Below are 18,583 nucleotides of genomic sequence, written 5' to 3'. Positions count from 1 at the left end.
AAGTCATGAGACAATTTTATTGTATAATTTATGTTTAAAAAAGATTATTCTTGCTTGTTTATGGGCTATTGATGGAATAGCTAGAGTGGAAGCAGGAAGATAGGAGGCTGTTGCAGTTATCCAAGTGAGACATAATAGTGACTTGGACTATCTCAGATGACTTTCTCCCCATTCATCCCTGGATAGAATGTCCTTTAAAAAATATTTTATAGGCCAGGCGTGGTGGCTCATCCCTGTAATCCTAGGTCTTTGGGAAGCCGAGATGGGAGGATTGCATGAGGCCAGGAGTTTGAGACCAGTTTGGGTAACATAGCAAGACTCTGTCTCTACAAAAAATTTAAAAATTAGCCAGGCATGGTAGTGTGTGCCTGTGTTCCTAGCTACTCAGGGAGCTGAGGTGGGAGGCTCACTTGAGCCCAGGAATTCAAGGCTGCAGTGAGCTGTGATTGTGGCACTGTACTCCAGCCTGGGTGACAGAGTGAGACCTTGTCTTGAAAAAAATATATATATGTATAAATATATATGTATATATGTATGTGTGTGTATATATATTTTATAGTGTTTACCAGATACTACTGTTAAATTATCTTTATATTATATTTTAGTTAGGTATATAATTGGCTTCCTCATTAGATTCTGAGTTTCTTAAGTACAAGGACAATGTCTTATCCCTTTTCTTATTATTTTAGGTAGCATTATAGCACTTTTATTAACTTTGCACTTAATACATTGCTATTAAGTGAATGAATGAAACTTCTATCTGAACACAGGGCTTTCTATAGCTATTACAAATGGCACAGTTAAATTATGTAACTACAATAAGGTAAGCTAGATTTGAGATGGAATTAAAAAAATACCTTCTCATACTTTACACAGATAATCAATGTAGTTTGTATATAGTTTAGGAAAACCTACTAAGAAGGGAATATCCCTGCCACAACTTCATTAACCACATACTCCTTATTATCTGCGTTTCCACGAAATTTCTTGTAATTTGCATAATCCTCAAGAATGGAGTCCACATTCTTCTTGGCAGAAAGTTAAAAGAGCTGTTTTTGCCTGGTAATTAAGTCCCAGTCATCAACAAGCCATGGTTTTAGCTCTTCAGGAATCTTTACTTTAACTTCAACTCCGTTCATGAATGTTTCCTCATTTTCAACAGTAGGATCTACCCGGGCCCTTTACTTCCGAGGAGGCTGAGAAGTCTCACTGGTACTGCCACCATCTCCATTTCCAGGGGTTTTCTGTTTGTTCTTTTTTGTTTTCACTTCAACATTTTTCTGTTGGAGACCAGATGTCTTCTTTCCTGGGGCAGCCCCTCTCATCTTCTCCTCTGCATACTGCTCTTGATTGGCTTTTTGCAGTTCTCACTGTTTCTGCAAAGTGGTATCCTCGTATTTGAGTACTCTGCTCTCCGGAACCCACTCATCCCAATTTTTATTCCAACAACTGTAATGTATAAAGTATTTCACTTGTTTGTCCTTTATAGCAACCTTTACACACTTTGTTTCTTGAAGAAGAGGCTCGTGAAAACACAGCACTCACTCAACCTCCTGGAATTTAGGCTTCGGGTCCTGCTTTGGCGCCGTTTGTAAATGATTTGCTGCCTCCTCCTTCTCCTACCACCCCCAACTAAAACTTACTAACTTCAATTTTCAGCTAACAATCTACTGTAGTTCCTGTTATTTGAACTACTTAAAGTGAATATGAGGGTAAAAATTAGTTAATTTCTGCTTCTTACTGCCATAGGAAAAATACTGAACTTCTATATAGCACTTAGGGAGAGGCATCTTGATCCTGATTTCAACTGGGATGGAAAACTGATTTTATTAATATTCTAAGAAAAGCTTTTATTTGTATTTTTATTAAAAATGAAGTTATGTTCAAATGAAAGAGAGTATGTATGAGTCTTGAAAATTGTTACTTTAGGTAAGGCAGGACTACTAATTTTTAAATTATTTTTATAAAGAAACAACTCTTGCTCACCAAAGGGCTTGTAGAAATGGTGGGCTGGTCGCCCTCATGGCAGGTATAAAGGATATGGATGTATAATGTAACCTAATGTATAATACAGTGTAACCTAATATTATCACATATTAGGTTAATATAATTCTTCATCAGGTAGAACTGAAGTTCTCAGAGTTCGACTTGAGGATGAAAAGGTGCTTTAGAACCTTTTAGGCCTTAAGTCTGTGTTTCTGTTTTCGGGACTGTCTCCTAAAGAGAGGTAACCTTTTTTCCCGTTAGATAGTGAATTAGCACCTATTTCTCTATTTCTTAAGAGAAGACATAATCTTTGGGGTCGTTCCTTTATAATCTTGATTAAGTATTTTTTCTTTCTTGTTAATATTGTTGTTCATTTTATTTTTTGCTTATTTTTTAAAAAATTCAGATAATTTATATATAATAAAATGCATGGGCCTAAATGTTGAGTTCAAGTTTTGATGATTATATACACTTATGTAATCATGAACCAAAACAAGATACAGAATCTTTCCTTGAGCTTCTTTCCAGTCAGTTCCATCCAGCTCCTCAGAGATAGCAACTTACTGATTTCTATTACCATAGATTTCTTTTACCTGTTTTTTAACCTCTTCAAATGGAATTATACAGTATGCATTCTTTTGTGTTGAGCATCTTTCACTCCATATACTGTCCTGTAATTCATTCATATTGTTTTGTATATCAGTCATATGAATATATTCAATGAATGTGTTCTCTGAATGAATCTATTTTATGAGTAGATCACAATTTATTTATTATTCTGTCACAATTTGTTTATACATTCTTATGTTGATGAATATTTAGGTTTCCAGTTTTTGGCTTATGAATTAGGCTGCTCTGAGCATTCTTGTGCAAGTCTTTTTTGTGGAGACATGTTTTCATTTCTGTTGGGTAAATACCTAAGAGTGAAATTGTTAAGTCAGAGTAGATATGTATTTAACATTAAAAGAAACTGACATATACTTTTTCAAAGTGGTTGTACCATTTACAATCCTACCAGCAATATATGAAAGTTCCAGTTGCTCTACATCCTCACCAACATTTGATGTTGCCAATCTTTTATTTAGCCATATAGTACCCGTGATATTGAATGCCTTTTTATGTTCTTATTGACCATTTATGTATCTTTTGTGAAGTGTTCAAGTCTTTTGCTAATTTTAAAATTGGATTGTTGATTTTCAAAAAATTACTGGTTTGTAGTTGTTTCAGACAGTCATGCGTTGCTTACTCCATGCCTAGGCTATATGTTGTAGCCTATTGCTTCTAAGATACAAACCTGTATAGCATGTTACTGTACTGAATGCTGTAGGCAGTTGTAACACAATGCTAAGTATTTGTATATCTAAACGTATTTGAACGTAGAAAAAGTACGGTAAAAATATGTACACCTGTATAGGGCACTTACCATGAATGGAGCTTGCAGGACTGGAAATTGCTTTTGGTGAGTCAGTGAGTGAGAGGTGAGTGAATGGAAGGTCTAGGACATTACTGTACACTATTATGGACTTTATAAACACTGAACACTTAGGCTTTTGAGTTTTACAATTACTTTATAAAAAAGTAATTACATCACAATGTTATGACAGCTACCACTGAAAGTTTGTTATGTGGCATGTCACTATATTATGGATGTAAGTCCTTTGCCATATGTATGTGTTATGAATATTTTCTCTCAATCTGTTGCTTACCTCTTCGTTTTCCAAATGTCTTCTGATAAGCAGACATTTTAATTTTGTTGAAGTCTAATGCACTAATTTTTTTCCTTTACATTTAGTGCTTTTTTTAATACCTTGAGAAATTTTTGCTTAAGCATCTCTAAGATACTCTGTTTTCTTCTAGAAGTTTTATGGTATATGATCTAACTTGAAGTAATTTTTTGGGTATGGAGTAAGGCAGGGGTCAAAGTTTGCTTTTTCCGTGTAGATAACCAGTTGTTCCAGCACCGTTTTGTTAAAAAGACTTGTCTAAAATAAATTGATAGTATAGTTGTTGGTTTACATATAGGATGCTAGCCTTAGTTTTTAGCTTTTTCTGATTTAAATTCTAAAAAAATGAAAACCAGGTATAGAACCTATAATGAGTAAGATGGCACTTGCCTTGTTGTATTTTAGAGTTTTCTGGTGGTGTCATTTTCAGAATACATTTTGAGTTCCTCAGAATAAAGGAAATGAAGCTTATTTCTTTCATTCTCAAGCCAAACCACTCTCTGAGGATTGAGGAAGTAATCCAGGGTTTGATATGGGGCTCATGGCATAAGGTTAGGTAGACTGTTATCTTCAACTTTCCAGATTACTTAGTAAAAATAACTTGCATATATGTAATGATACCTTTCTATGTTTTAGATGTTGTTCAAAGCACTGAATTGTAAACATATTCTCACTTAACCTTTCCCTTGAATCTTACGTATTTACCTTTTATTTTTTTAAATTTAAAATAAAAAATTAACAGAGTAAAATAGGTATTTTTTGGTGTATGGTTCTATGAATTTTACCATGAGTATAGATTTTGTATATCCTCTACAGCATTCAGGATATAGAGTTGTCTCATTGCTTCCAAAAATTCCTTTGTGCTTTCTATCCCTTTGTAGTTGCATCTTCCTTCTCTCACTAATCCCTGGTAACTACTAGTCTCTTTTCCTTCACTGTAGTTTTATCTTTTTGATGTCATAAGTGAAGTCACACAGCATGTAACCTTTTGAGACTGGCTTCTTTTATTTAGCATAATGCCTTTGAGATTCATCCAAGTTGTTGCATGAACCAGTTTATTCTTTTTTATTGTTAAGTAGTAGTCTGTTGGTTGGATTTACCTGTTTATCCATTCATTCATCCTTTTTTTTTCAGGAAGGGAGGACAGAGTTTTGGTCTGTTGCCCAGGCTTCAGTGAGTGCAGTGACATGATCTCGGCTCACTGTAACCTTTGCCTCCCAGGTTCTAGTGATTCTCATGCCACAGCCTCTGGAGTAGCTGGGATTACAGGCATGCACCACCATGCCTGGCTGATTTTTGTATTTTTAGTAGAGACGGAGTTTTGCCCTCTTGGCTGGGCTACTTTTGAACTGGCCTCAAGTTGTCCACCTGTCTTAGCTTCCCAAAGTGCTGGGATTACAGGCATGAACCACTGCGCCTGGCCCATCCATTCATTGTTTGAAGAATATTTAGTTTTTTTTCCAGTTGTGTTGATTAGGAATAGAACTGCTGTAAACATTCATGTACAAGTTTTTGTGTGAACATTAGTTTTTATTCCTCTAGTGTAATACCTGAGAGTGGGATTGCTGGGTCATTTGTTAAGTGTGTGTTTAACTTTATAAGAAATTGCCACTGTTTTCCAGAGTGTTCATGCCATTTTGCAGTTTTACCAGCAATGTATGAAATGTGTATGTATGTAGTAGTTCCACATCCTGACCGGCACTTGGTATTGTTAGTATTTGTTATTTTAGTCATTCTAGGTGTGTAGTGGTATTGCATCATGATTTCAATTTGCATTTCTTTAATGGATAATGATTTTGAACATCTGTTTTATATGGGTTTATTTTCATTATATATTGTCTTTGGTTAAGTGGATATAAGTCTTTTGTTGGGTTTGTGATTTGTAAATATTTTCTTCCAGTTTGTATCTTGTTTCTTCATTCTATGAACAGTGTCTTTCAAAGAACCAAAGATTTTAATTTTAATGAAGTTCCCGTTTTTCAGTTTTTTATTTTAATAAGTTCTTTTGATGTAATATTTAAGAACTTTTAAACCACAGGACATGCATATTTTTTCTTATGTTTTCTTATAAATCTTATAAAAAAGTTTAATAGCTTTATGTTTTGCCTTAAGACCTGTGATCCATTTTGAGATGATTTTTGTATAAAGTGTTAAGTTTAGGTTTATTTTTCCTACGTACAGAATTTTAAATTCTAACATCATTTGTTGTAGACTCTTATTTGTTTATCGAATGGCTTTGGCACCTTTGTCAAGAATTAATTTGCTATATTTGTGTGGATTTATTTCTGGGTTATTGATTCTGTCACATTGATCAATGTGTCATTCCCTCTTCCAATATCACACTGTCTTGATTACTAGAAAATTGTGTAGTGTGAATCTTATCTTTTTTTTCAAAATTGTTTGGCCTTTGCATAAACATTTTAAAATCAGCTTGTTTATATCTATGAAAAATTTGGCTGGGATTTTCATTATAATCGCATTAAATTAGTAGAATCAATTTGGGTAGAACTGACATTTTTAGGCTCTTGAGCCTCTATGCTTGGGCCCACTCCCACTCTGTGGAGTGTACTTTCATTTTCAGTAAATCTCCACTTTTGTTGCTTCATTCTTTTCTTACTTTGTTTGTGCGTTTTGTCCAATTCTTTGTTCAAGACACCAAGAACCTAGACACCCTCCACTGGTAACATATTTTGGCAAGTCAGTCAGGATGTAAAGTAAGTTTGGGATATTTTTTTTTTTCCTTTTCCTTTCTGCTCCATGCAGAGGAATCTCTCCTTCACTTGGGACCCTTGGTGGGCAGCACCTAAACACAGGCAACTGCAGATTTCTGGCTGGGGTCACTCTGAAGGACTCTTTTCTGTCTTTTCCGGTTGTGGTCCCTGATCCCTACATGTGGAGCAGCTCAGGGCCAGCTCACATGTGTTTCAGGCAACTTAAACCTTCTTTTCTTATACTAAAATTCTCCCTTACTCTACTCGACGGGCTAAGGACAAAAGAAACCCACCTAGCCTCCAGTTCCTAACATTACAGTTCATGGAATGGAGCAAAGTCCACTTTGCACTCTAGTGGAACAGGAAGCATGCTGTTCCACTAGAGTGGAACCAAATGCTCCTCCTTTGCTCCATCACTGCAGTGGAACAGGAAGCACGGGCCTTATCAAATTATAAGGATTCTGAAAGTCAGGGATTACACCTAGGAACCAAAGGAAGGCTCATAGTAGGCCATTGCCTCTGGAGGGAAAACATGCAAAGCAGCACTGGTGCTCACCTGAGGTCAGAGACGTCTGATACTCCAAAGTTTGGACCCTCTTTGGGGTCCAAAGACTGGACCCCAAAGAGGGATGCCCCAGGGGATCCTTCAGACCTCAACCTCTCTGAAGGGAACACCCTTGGCAGAGGTCCTAAGGCCTAGTACTAAGCCCTCCTTAGAATTTTATCTCACAGTTGCAATACTGTTTGGCCCCAGTATTGTTTGGAATCAAGTGTGCTGTTGAATGGGAAAGTGAGATGGAGTTGCGTGTATCCAGGCTTTGATGCTGCTGTTCCAAGCAGGGTTGGGCCTGGTTAGTATGTGATGTTCTCCTTTGGTGCTGTTTGGCCCCAGTGTTCTTTGGAGTCTGGGGAGGTTTGACCTTTAAAAATTAAACTGCCATGGAAACTGCTTTACCTGAAATTTTGGTTCACTGCCTTCATTGGATTAACTATTGGGGCAAACAAAAGTAAAACTGGCAAGTTTGTATTGCTATCTCATAGCTAGAGTTCCAAGGTGAAACTATTGAATCTTCATTTATGTGTGTATATACATGTCTAGATATGTTTATTTGTATGTACACTTATTGTTACATGTTCTGTCTACCAAATTGACATATAGGTAGAAGAGTACTCATAAGTTAAATAAGTCTAAGTACTTTTCAAGTTAATATGACTTAAGTATAACTTTACTAAACAAACTGGTTTTAAAATTATTGGTAAAATAAAAATAGAAATGAGTTGGAAAAAAAAAAAGAATGGACATTTTTACTGTTGACTCTTCCAATCCACGGACATGATGTATCTCTTTATTTACTTAGGTCTCCTTTGATTTTATTCATCAGTGTTTTGTAATTTTTAGTATATAAACCCTGTTCACTTTTTGTTCAATTTACATGTAAGTACAGATCCTCCTCAACTTATGATGATGGGGTTATGTATCCAGATAAACCCATCGTAAGTTGAAAATATTGTAAGTCAAAAAACATATTTTTGGCTTATAATATTCTCACCAGTCAAAATCAGGCTTTCAATTTATGGTATTTTCACCAGTGAAAAGCACACTTTTGACTTAATATTTTCAAACCAGTGAAAAGCACATTTTTGACTTAATATTTTTATCCGTTGAAAACACACTTTGAAATTGTGATATTTTCAACTTACAGTGCATTTATCTGGACAAAACCTCATCGTAAGTCAAGGAGCATACTGACTGTATATTGCTTTTGTACCACTGTGATATGGTTTGGCTGTGTTCCCACCCAAATCTCATCTTGAATATGGCTCCCACAATTCCCATGTGTCACAGGAGGGACCCAGTGGGAAGTAATTGAATCATGGGGGAGGGTCTTTCCTATACTGTTCTCGTGATAGTGAATAAGTCTCATGAGATGGGATGGTTTTATAAGGGGGAGTTTCCCTGAACAAGTCTCTCTTGCCTGCCACCATGTAAGACATGACTTTGCTACTCCTTTGCCTTCTGCCATGAGTGTGAGGACTTCCCCGCCATGTGGAACTGTGAGTCAATTAATTAAGCCTCTTTCCTTTATAAATTACCCAGTCTCAGGTATGTCTTTATTAGCAGCATGAGAACAGACTAATACACATTGTAAAGCTGAAAAATTGTAAGTTTTACCATCATAGGTTGAAGACTGTCTGTATTTTATTTCTTAGAGCTGTTGTAAATGGTATTTAAAAAGAATTGGTTTCCTGTTGCTCTTTGCTAGTAGTATATAGAAATATGATTGAGTTTTGTGTGTTGGCTTTGTATTCTGTGATGCTGCTGAATTCACTTATTAGTTCTAGGAGCATTTTTCGTAGATTTCTTGAGATTTTTCTATGTACAGTTGACCCTTGAATAATGTGGCAAGGTGGAAGTTAGGGGTGCTGATGCCTGAAGCAGTTGAAAATCTACATATAACTTTTGACTCCCCCAAACCTAACTACTGATAGCCTGCTGTTGACTGGAAGTCTCACCAACAACATAAACAGTTAATTAGCATGTATTTTTATGTTACATATATTATATACTATATTTTTACAATAAAGTAAGCTAGAGAAAATGTTATTAAGAGAATCACAAGGAAGAGAAAATATGTTTACTGTTTAATACATGGAAGTGTATTATCATAAAGGTCTTCATCCTCACTGTCTTCACATTGAGTAGGCTGGGGAGGTGGAGGAAGAGGAACAGTTAGTCTTTCTGTCTCAGGGGTGGCAGAGGCAGAGGAAAATACACATATAGGTGGACCTGTGCAATTCAAACCTGTGTTCAAGGGTCAACTGTAAATGATAACGTTGTCTGTCAATAGGACAGTTTGATTTCTTTCTTTCTAATCTGTATACCTTTTATTTGTTATTTTCCTGCTTTATTGCACTGGCTAGGACTTCCAGTACCATGATGAATAAGTGAGATGTGATATTATATTTTTTCCTTGGTTCCAATCTAGTAGGAAACTGTTAAATATGATGTTGACTGTAGCTTTTGTGTAGATGCCCTTTATTATGTTGGGGAAGTTCCTTTCAGTTCTTAGTTTGCTGAGAGTTTTTATCATTAATGAATGTTGAATGCTGTCAAATGCCTTTTTTTGCATCAATATGATCATGTTTGTTTTTAGACTGTTAATATGATGGATTACATTGATTGATATAAAAAATATTGAACAGCTTTGCATTCCTAGTATAAATCCCACTTCATTGTGGCATATTCTTATACATTGCTGGATTTGATTTGTTGATATTTTATTAAGGATTTTTGTCATTGTTATGTTCATAATGGACATAGGCCTGTAGTTTTTAATACTGTTTTTTGTATTGAGGTAATAATGGTGACTGGCAAAATGAATTGGGAAGTGTTCCCTCCTCTATTTTCAGAAAAGAGTGTGTAGACCTGGTTTTATTTCTTTTTTTTATATATTTTTCTTTTATTGATACGTATTATTGATTTTTTTTTTTTTTTGAGATGGAGTTTGGCTCTTGTTGTCCAGGCTGGAGTGCAATGGTGTGATCTCAGCTCACCACAAGCTCTGCCTCCCAGGTTCAAGTGATTCTCCTGCCTCAGCCTCCCAAGTAGCTGGGATTACAGGCATGCACCACCACGCCTGGCTAATTTTTTTCTATTTTTGGTTGAAACAGGGTTTCTCCATGTTGATCAGCCTGGTCTTGAACTCCCGACCTCAGGTGATCCGCCCACCTCAGCCTCCCAGAGTACTGGGATTACAGGCGTGAGCCACCGTGCCTGGCCTGATTTTTTCTTTTAATGTTGGGTTGAATTTGCTAGTGAAACCATCTGGGTCTAATTTTTTTTTCTTTTTCTTTTTTTTTGGAAACTATGTGTTCAACTTATTTAATAGTTATAGAATTATTCAGAACATCTATCTCATCATTGGTCAGCTTTGGTAGTTTGAATTTTTCAAGTAATTGATTCATTTCATCTAAGTGACTGAATTTATGTGTAAAGTGTTATTTGTAGTGTTGTTTTATTATCCTTTTAATATCTGTGGAGTCTATAGTGATATTCCTCTTTTATTCTTGTTACTGGTAATTTATGTATATCTTTTTTTCTGTATCAGTTTTGTTTGAAGTTTGTCAATTTTTAAATATTTTCAAAGAATGAGATTTGATTTCATTAATTTTCTCCATTGTTTTTCTGTTTTCCCTCTTATTGATGTCTGAGCTGATCATTATTTCTTTTTCTTCTGCTTGCTTTAGGTTTATTTTGTTCTTCTTTTCCTAATTTGTTAAGATGAAAACTTAGATGATTTATTTTAGATTTTTCTTCTTTTCTAATATAAGCATTAGATTCTTTGAGTTTCCCTCTAAGCACTATGCTGTGTGCCATAAATTCTGATACACATTGCATTTTAGTTTTTATTTGGTTCAGACTATCTTCTGATTTCTCATTAAACTTCCCTTTGAATGCTGGCTTATTTAGAAATTATTTAATTTCTAAGTGTTTGAAGTATTTCTGCCATCTTTTTGTTACCTATTTCTGGTTCAATTTCACTATGATCAGAGAACATACTTTGTATGATTTCAATTCTCTGCATATATTTGGTGCCTAGATATGAGATTTTATTTGTGGTACTTATCCTGGATAGTTTTACTAGGCTGTAGATTATGTCAGTCTTCAGTTTTGCTAGAAAATGCCACATTGTTTTTCAAAGTTTGAAAGTATTGGGGGAACCCGCCCCCAATATTTCAATGTAGGTTCTTTGTATTTTCCGTAAGTGCTGGCCAGCTGAGAAATAAAGAGAAAGAATACAAAGAGAGGAATTTTACAGCTGGGCCTCTGGGGGTGACATCACATATCAGTAGGACTGTGATGTCTACCTGAGGCTTAAAGCCAGCAAGTTTTATTAAGGATTTCAAAAGGTGAGGGGGTGCAAGAACAGGGAGTAGGTCACAAGATCACATGCTACAAAGGGCAAAAAGGAGAACAAAGATCACATGCTTCTGAGGAAGCAGGACAAGGGCAAATTCAGAACTACTGATAAGGGCCTGTGTTCAGCTGTGCATATATTATCTTGATAAACATCTTAACAGAAAACAGCGTTCAAGAGTGGAGAACTGATCTGACCTCAAATTCACCAGGGTGGGATTTTTTTCCCCACCCTAGTAAGCCTGAGGGTACTGCAGGAGACCAGGGTATATTTCAGTCCTTATCTCAACTGCATAAGACAGACACTCCCAGAGTGGCATTTGTAGACCTCCCACCAGGGATGCATTCCTTTCCTAGGGTCTTCATTATTAATATTCCTTGCTAGGAAAATAATTTAGTGATATCTTCCCTACTTGCACGTCCATTTATAGGCTCTCTGCAAGAAAAAAAATATGGTGCTATTCTGCTCAACCCAGCAGGCAGTCAGACCTTATGGTTGTCTTCCCTTGTTCCCTAAAATCGCTGTTATTTTGTTCTTTTTCAAGGTACACTGATTTCATATTGTTCAAACACACATGTTTTACAGTCAATTTGTACAGTTAACACGGTAGTGGTCCCTGAGGTGATGTACATCCTCAGCTTATGAAGACGACAAGATTAAGTAAGACAAGTGTAAGAAATTTTAAAAGTATTAATTTTGGGAACTGATAAATGTCCATATTAAAATGAAATCTTCACATTTTATGTTCAGAGATTGCAGTAAAGACAGGTGTAAGAAATTATAAAAGTGTTAATTTTGGGAACTGATAAATGTCCATATTAAAATGAAATCTTCACAATTTATGTTCCTCTGCCACGGCTTCAGCCGGTCCCTCCATTCGGGGTCCCTGACTTCCCACAACATGAAAGGAGTTGTACCAATCTATAGCACCGCTCCCCCTGCCCCAGAATGTGATATGAATGTTCTATATCCTCCTCAAACCTACTATGTATTTGATTTATTCATTATTTCCTTATTTAACTTTAAATCTTTCTAGTCTTGGAAGACAATTAATCACTAACGGAACATTTTTCTCATCTTTTTTTTTTTTTTTTTTTTTTAAAGACAGAGTCTTGCTCTGTTACCCGGGCTGGAGTGCAGTGGCACAATCTCGGCTCCCTGAAACCTCCACCTCCTGGATTCAAGTGCTTTTTCTGCCTCAGCTTCCCAAGTAGCTGGGATTAGAGACATGCACCACCATGCCCAGATAATTTTTGTATTTTTAGTAGAGACAGGGTTTCACCATGTTGGCTAGGCTGGTCTTGAACTCCTGACCTCAGGTGATCCACGCACCTTGGCCTCCCAAACTGCTGGGATTATAGGCGCAAGCCACTGTACCTGGCCTCATATTTTGTGAGTTAATTTTTATATCATCCTTGATAATTTATGGTATCACAGTAAGCATACCAAAGTTGAAAACTCAAGTAGGTTTTGGTTATCATTCCAAATGACTTGAAGTTCCTCATTGGTCATGGAGTTTTGGCTGTGAAACAGGACCTGGGGCTGCCTCTAGCCAGTGAGATTTTACCTGTGCCACAGGTGGACAGGTAAGCCCTTTTTTGGTTGCTGAAATAAGTCCATATCCTAGAGATGAGGTTAGACTTTCACCAATATCTACTTCTAATCTTCATGATTTAAATGATGAAGTTCTTTAGTTTTGTACAGGTAAAAGAAATTCTTTATCTAATTCTAAGTTTGTACCTAACTTCTTCAACCAATCTTTTCATTGCCTAATAGAATTCTGCCTGGGTTGTAGATTTTTTTTAAATTTAAATTTTTTTTTTTTTTACATTCTTCCTATCTGACAAAGACACAAGTCTTCCATTAGAATTCTACAAATCTCTTATACTTTTATCTGAGTCTATATTTTCAACCCTTATGTGCTAATGACAAATATTTAATTCCATCCTTAAAGGATAGTTGATTGTGGGCATCTACTGTATTTTGTAACCTTTGTAATACAAGTTATGTAATTTTTAGTGCTTAAACTATACTTTAAAAAAATAACAACAGGGAAAGTAGAACTTACTTAGGTCCCTGAATTAATTTCAGACTGTTGAAATATTGGTCAACTTTTAAGACACAGAAGGAAAGTGTTTTATTTGGGGATAAGTTATTTTAACCTGAGACATTTTAAATGGCAGGAAAGCATCTGGCTTCCTTTTTTGATGAGTGACTCAGCCCAAAATCTCCTTAAGCTGATAAGCAACTTCAGCAAAGTCTCAGGATACAAAATTAATGTGCAAACATCACAAGCATTCTTATACACCAGTAACAGACAAACAGAGAGCCAAATCATGAATGAACTTCCATTCACAATTGCTTCAAAGAGAATAAAATACCTAGGAATCCAACTTACAAGGGATGTAAAGGACCTCTTCAAGGAGAACTACAAACCACTGCTCAATGAAATCAAAGAGGACACAAACAAATGGAAGAACATACCATGCTCATGGATAGGAAGAATCAATATCGTGAAAATGGCCATACTGCCCAAGGTAATTTATAGATTCAATGCCATCCCCATCAAGCTACCAATGAGTTTCTTCACAGAATTGGAAAAAACTGCTTTAAAGTTCATATGGAACCAAAAAAGAGCCCGCATCTCCAAGACAATCCTAAGTCAAAAGAACAAAGCTGGAGGCATCACGCTACCTGACTTCAAACTATACTACAAGGCTACAGTAACCAAAACAGCATGGTACTGGTACCAAAACAGAGATATAGACCAATGGAACAGAACAGAGTCCTCAGAAATAATACCACGCATCTACAGCCATCTGATCTTTGACAAACCTGAGAGAAACAAGAAATGGGGAAAGGATTCCCTATTTAATAAATGGTGCTGGGAAAATTGGCTAGCCATAAGTAGAAAGCTGAAACTGGATCCTTTCCTTACTCCTTATACGAAAATTAATTCAAGATGGATTAGAGACTTAAATGTTAGACCTAATACCATAAAAATCCTAGAGGAAAACCTAGGTAGTACCATTCAGGACATAGGCATGGGCAAAGACTTCATGTCTAAAACACCAAAAGCAACGGCAGCAAAAGCCAAAATTGACAAATGGGATCTCATTAAACTAAAGAGCTTCTGCACAGCAAAAGAAAGTACCATCAGAGTGAACAGGCAACCTACAGAATGGGAGAAAATTTTTGCAATCTACTCATCTGACAAAGGGCTAATATCCAGAACCTACAAAGAACTCAAACAAATTTACAAGAAAAAAACAAACAACCCCACCAAAAAGTGGGCAAAGGATATGAACAGACATTTCTCAAAAGAAGACATTCATACAGCCAACAGGCACATGAAAAAATGCTCATCATCACTGGCCATCAGAGAGTGATTAAAATTTAAAGAAGAAGGTAAAGACTGAATTGGCTTTATACTTACTTTAAATTTTAAAATACCTTACCATCTACTTAACTTAAATATAAGCCACTTTTATTATTCAGTTAACAAACTGAATATCATTCTTTTTTTGTTTTTTTAAAGACAGAGTCTTGCTCTGTCGCCCAGGCTGGAGTGCAGTGGCGTGATCTTAGCTTACTGCAGGCTCCGCTTCCTGGGTTCACGCCATTCTCCTTCCTCAGCCTCCTGAGTAGCTGGCACTACAGGTGCCCACCACCATGCCTGGCTAATTTTTTGTATTTTTAGTAGAGGTGGTGTTTCACCATTTAGCCAGGATGGTCTGGATCTCCTGACCTCATGATCCCCCGACGTTGGCCTCCCAAAGTGCTGGGATTACAGACGTGAGCCACTGCGCCCAGCCATTCTTTTATTAAAATAATTTCTATAGTAAAAATGCAAGTGTATTATGTTATTTATATTTATTCTTTTTGGTAATACAGTTTTATTAAATTTGAGTAAAATGCCTTCTAACTATCCCTGTGTTACTCGGAGATATTAGAATGCATTACCCAAACAATTTGAACAAAAATTAAGATAATAGACATTTAGAATGCTGCTTGCTACAAGTTCTGATTTGTGAAGAATATTAATTTATCAGGTAGGGAAGATATATAAAGGCAGAAAAATTATTAAATTGTGACTTCCTAAATGTCTACTTAAAAACAAATTTATAGTAAATTTATAATGTTATATTGAATTGATTTGAATTATTTGAATCTTACAATACAGTGTAGAAGCTTTTTTCTAAAGTATGTATTATTAAAAGCTGAGAAATATTTAAGTGGTTGAAAGCCAGTGGGAAACATGAAGCAAACTGCTAATGCTACTGGGGAGACAATAGAACTATGTTTATTTAATATTAAGCATTAAACTTTTGAAGACTTTACTGGAAATTTGATTGGTTTTTCTGTCACCCGAGGGTATTTTAAGCCCATTTTATGCATTATACCTGGGCTGTACCAAGAGCAGATGGAAAGTTCCCAGGGGAACTCTCCAACTGACCCATAATTCAAGATAAGATCATAGTTTATGCAGCTACAAAAATAGTCTTGGAGTTTACCACTGTTTTTGTTTTATTTGCCTATCAGATCTTTTGTCACCTTTTCTCTCACAGATCATATGGATGATATACAGTTCTGTTTATTTGTCAATATCTAATTGATTAGCATATAATTATAAGATTATAATTCAAGAGGTGAAATGGATGCTAATTGGAACTCCTATTAGGAATTTGCTTATCAACATGTAATTTCTTTTTTTGAATAATCAAAATATATGCTTTTCATTGTATAGATTCAGAAAGGTTCTGAAAACATAGGAGATACTTTCTTTTAAAGCTGCACTCAGAATTTTATTTCTGTGATATGTGAAAGTATGTAGTTTCCCTTTTCATTTAATTTTATTGAAATTGAATTAAAATTTTTTCTTTCTTCCTCTTTCTCTCTCTCTCTCTCAGAGAACATGAGCATTTTCAGGAAATTAGAGATATGAATTTGAAATTTTTTTTGTATATCAAGTAGTCATCAGTCTTTGTTTAACTATGGAATCTGCAGAACATCAGAGTTGCATGTTTTCAAGCTTAGAGAAAAATGGACACACTGAATCCTAGCAACTGAAAGCAAATAGACATACGTCAGTATCTTTGTATAGTGCTGACACTTATGTCAGCACTTTGTCCTCTTTGCTTGGGAACTCCTGTTTAGTAGTGTGTTTACAATGAGGCCTTTCAGTGGAGAGGGCTACATGACTGAATGTGTGTGTACTCTGTATTGTCTGAGTACATTCTATGTGTAAACTTTAAGATATGTGTATAGACATATTTGTTATTGACATTTAGTCTTGTGTTTATTTTATTTCTCGAAAGTATTTTATTTGTTCATTTTTGATAAGTAGCACTCGGCCATTCACTTTTTATTTCTAATTTTGGTGTCTTTGTGTAGGTCACTGTGTGTGATTTCAGATAAGTTATTACAGCTAAATCTATGTGGCTTATCAGCCACATATTTGTTTGTTGTTGTTGCTGTTTGTTTTGAGACAGAGTTTTCCTCTGTCACCTAGGTTGCAGTGTGGTGGCATGGTCTTGGCTCACTGCAACCTCTGCCTCCTGTGTTCAAGCGATTCTCCTGCCTTAGCTTCCCCAGTAGCTGAGATTACAGGTGCCCACCACCACGCCTGGCTAATTTTTGTATTTTTAGTAGAGACGAGGTTTCGCCATGCTGGCCAGGCTGGTCTCGAACTCCTGACCTCAGGTGATCCACCCTCCTCGGCCTCCCAAAGTGCTGGGATTACAGCCCTGAGCCACTGCATGCGTCCCACATATTTGTTTTAGAGAGAGAAGTTCGTGCAATTAAAGGTGGAATAATCTGGATTTGTCATAAGTCCTGTGATTTCATTGTGCTTTAGTTTTCTGAACAGTTACAATGAAAATTATCTAATAAGGGTTTAAAATATGTCACTGAGGGTTAAAATAAAGTTCAAAGTACTCCCAGGTATTATGGGAATTTGTCTATTACTTGGGAAGGGGGGCAGACGTTATCTAGGTGGAAAAAACCAGTGGGCAATTTAAAATGTTAGATTTGGAGCTTGGAAAGAGAGAATAAGGCTAGAGTTATACTCTAGAAGTTACTCAGTATATTTTATTGATGGCCTAAAATATGTCCTTTGAGATTGAGACCCTGGAATTCATGCAGACCACAAGACTAGCATTTCCCTTGCTTGTGGAATTGATAGTCTAGTTACTAGATTCTAGAGGGAGGATTATTTGCTTAGAAGGTCATAGGTGAAGCTTGGGAATGGATGAGACTGAAAAAAAAAGAGTGTAGATATGATTAAAACAATTAAGGACACAGCGACTTTGGGAAATACATTATGTAGGTTTTTAGGAGAAAGACAAGGAGAAAGACAAGGACATAGGAAGTACCTGTGTTTAGTGATTGGCATGATGAAGAGACAGTGAAGAAAAGAGGTTCAGAGCGTCAGGGATTTGGGGGATTTTTCATTAAGCTAATTAAATTTAAGCTCCAGGTTTGTCACTTACATAAAATCCTTTCAAGTCTTTGAGAGGAAGATTTTCACATCGGCATATGTTTCTATAGGATTTCCAAAAGTAAGGCATTTTGAAATTGCTGTTTCATTTTGACTTACCCTCATGTCGTATGGCATTAGAGTGGCTGCAGGCATTTTTGAGATCCAGCTAAGGGGAAGTTGAATTGGATTTACATTCAGTTTGGGTGGTATGTATTTATGTGGTCATGTCACTTCTGAGTTTAGTTTACACTGGCTGTTCTGGTATAGGAATGATATCAAGGAATACTGTTGTTACTCACTGTGTTAAACACTTAGTTTTATGACACAAAGATGCAAGGCTAGAGATCACTTGGTGATATGGACGTGTCCTCTAAATGCATCACATTAGAAGTATGTGGTAGAGAAACAAAATCTGAAATACACAGGGCCAGAAGCTAGTCTGGAAAAATTTCTTCCAAATCTAATGGTTTATAAATGAAAGAAAATATATGAGTTTTCCTAAATTTGACAATACTAAAAGTGACATTACCAGTAGTAGTTTGTGAAGACTATTTTGTAAAATATAAATAACAATTTAGTCTTTTGAAAATTAAAAAAATCTTTATAGAAAACCTCACATATAATAGCCATATGAAGAGGTGATAACAAAAGTCATGCAAAAAATATGTGGAAGTATACTAGAAGTGTGTCAGGGACTTTATTGATAACATTATTGTTATTTTTTCTGGATTCTTGTGATGTTTATAATGCTATGATTTTTTT

The 18,583-nt window shown here is 35.9% G+C and overlaps 1 protein-coding gene and 1 pseudogene across 2 annotated transcripts in view; one reads left to right on the top strand and one right to left on the bottom strand.

The window, feature by feature from the left end:
• PDE3B (phosphodiesterase 3B) overlaps window positions 1–18,583 on the top strand; it is a 215,513-nt gene that overhangs the window by 27,320 nt on the left and 169,610 nt on the right. The window lies entirely within an intron of this gene.
• On the bottom strand, window positions 915–17,944 carry LOC126935716 (mortality factor 4-like protein 1; annotated as a pseudogene).

The sequence above is a fragment of the Macaca thibetana genome, chromosome 14 (assembly GCF_024542745.1).
Source record: "Macaca thibetana thibetana isolate TM-01 chromosome 14, ASM2454274v1, whole genome shotgun sequence".
NCBI classification, from domain to species: domain Eukaryota; kingdom Metazoa; phylum Chordata; class Mammalia; order Primates; family Cercopithecidae; genus Macaca; species Macaca thibetana.
This window is presented reverse-complemented; position numbering and strand designations above follow the sequence as displayed.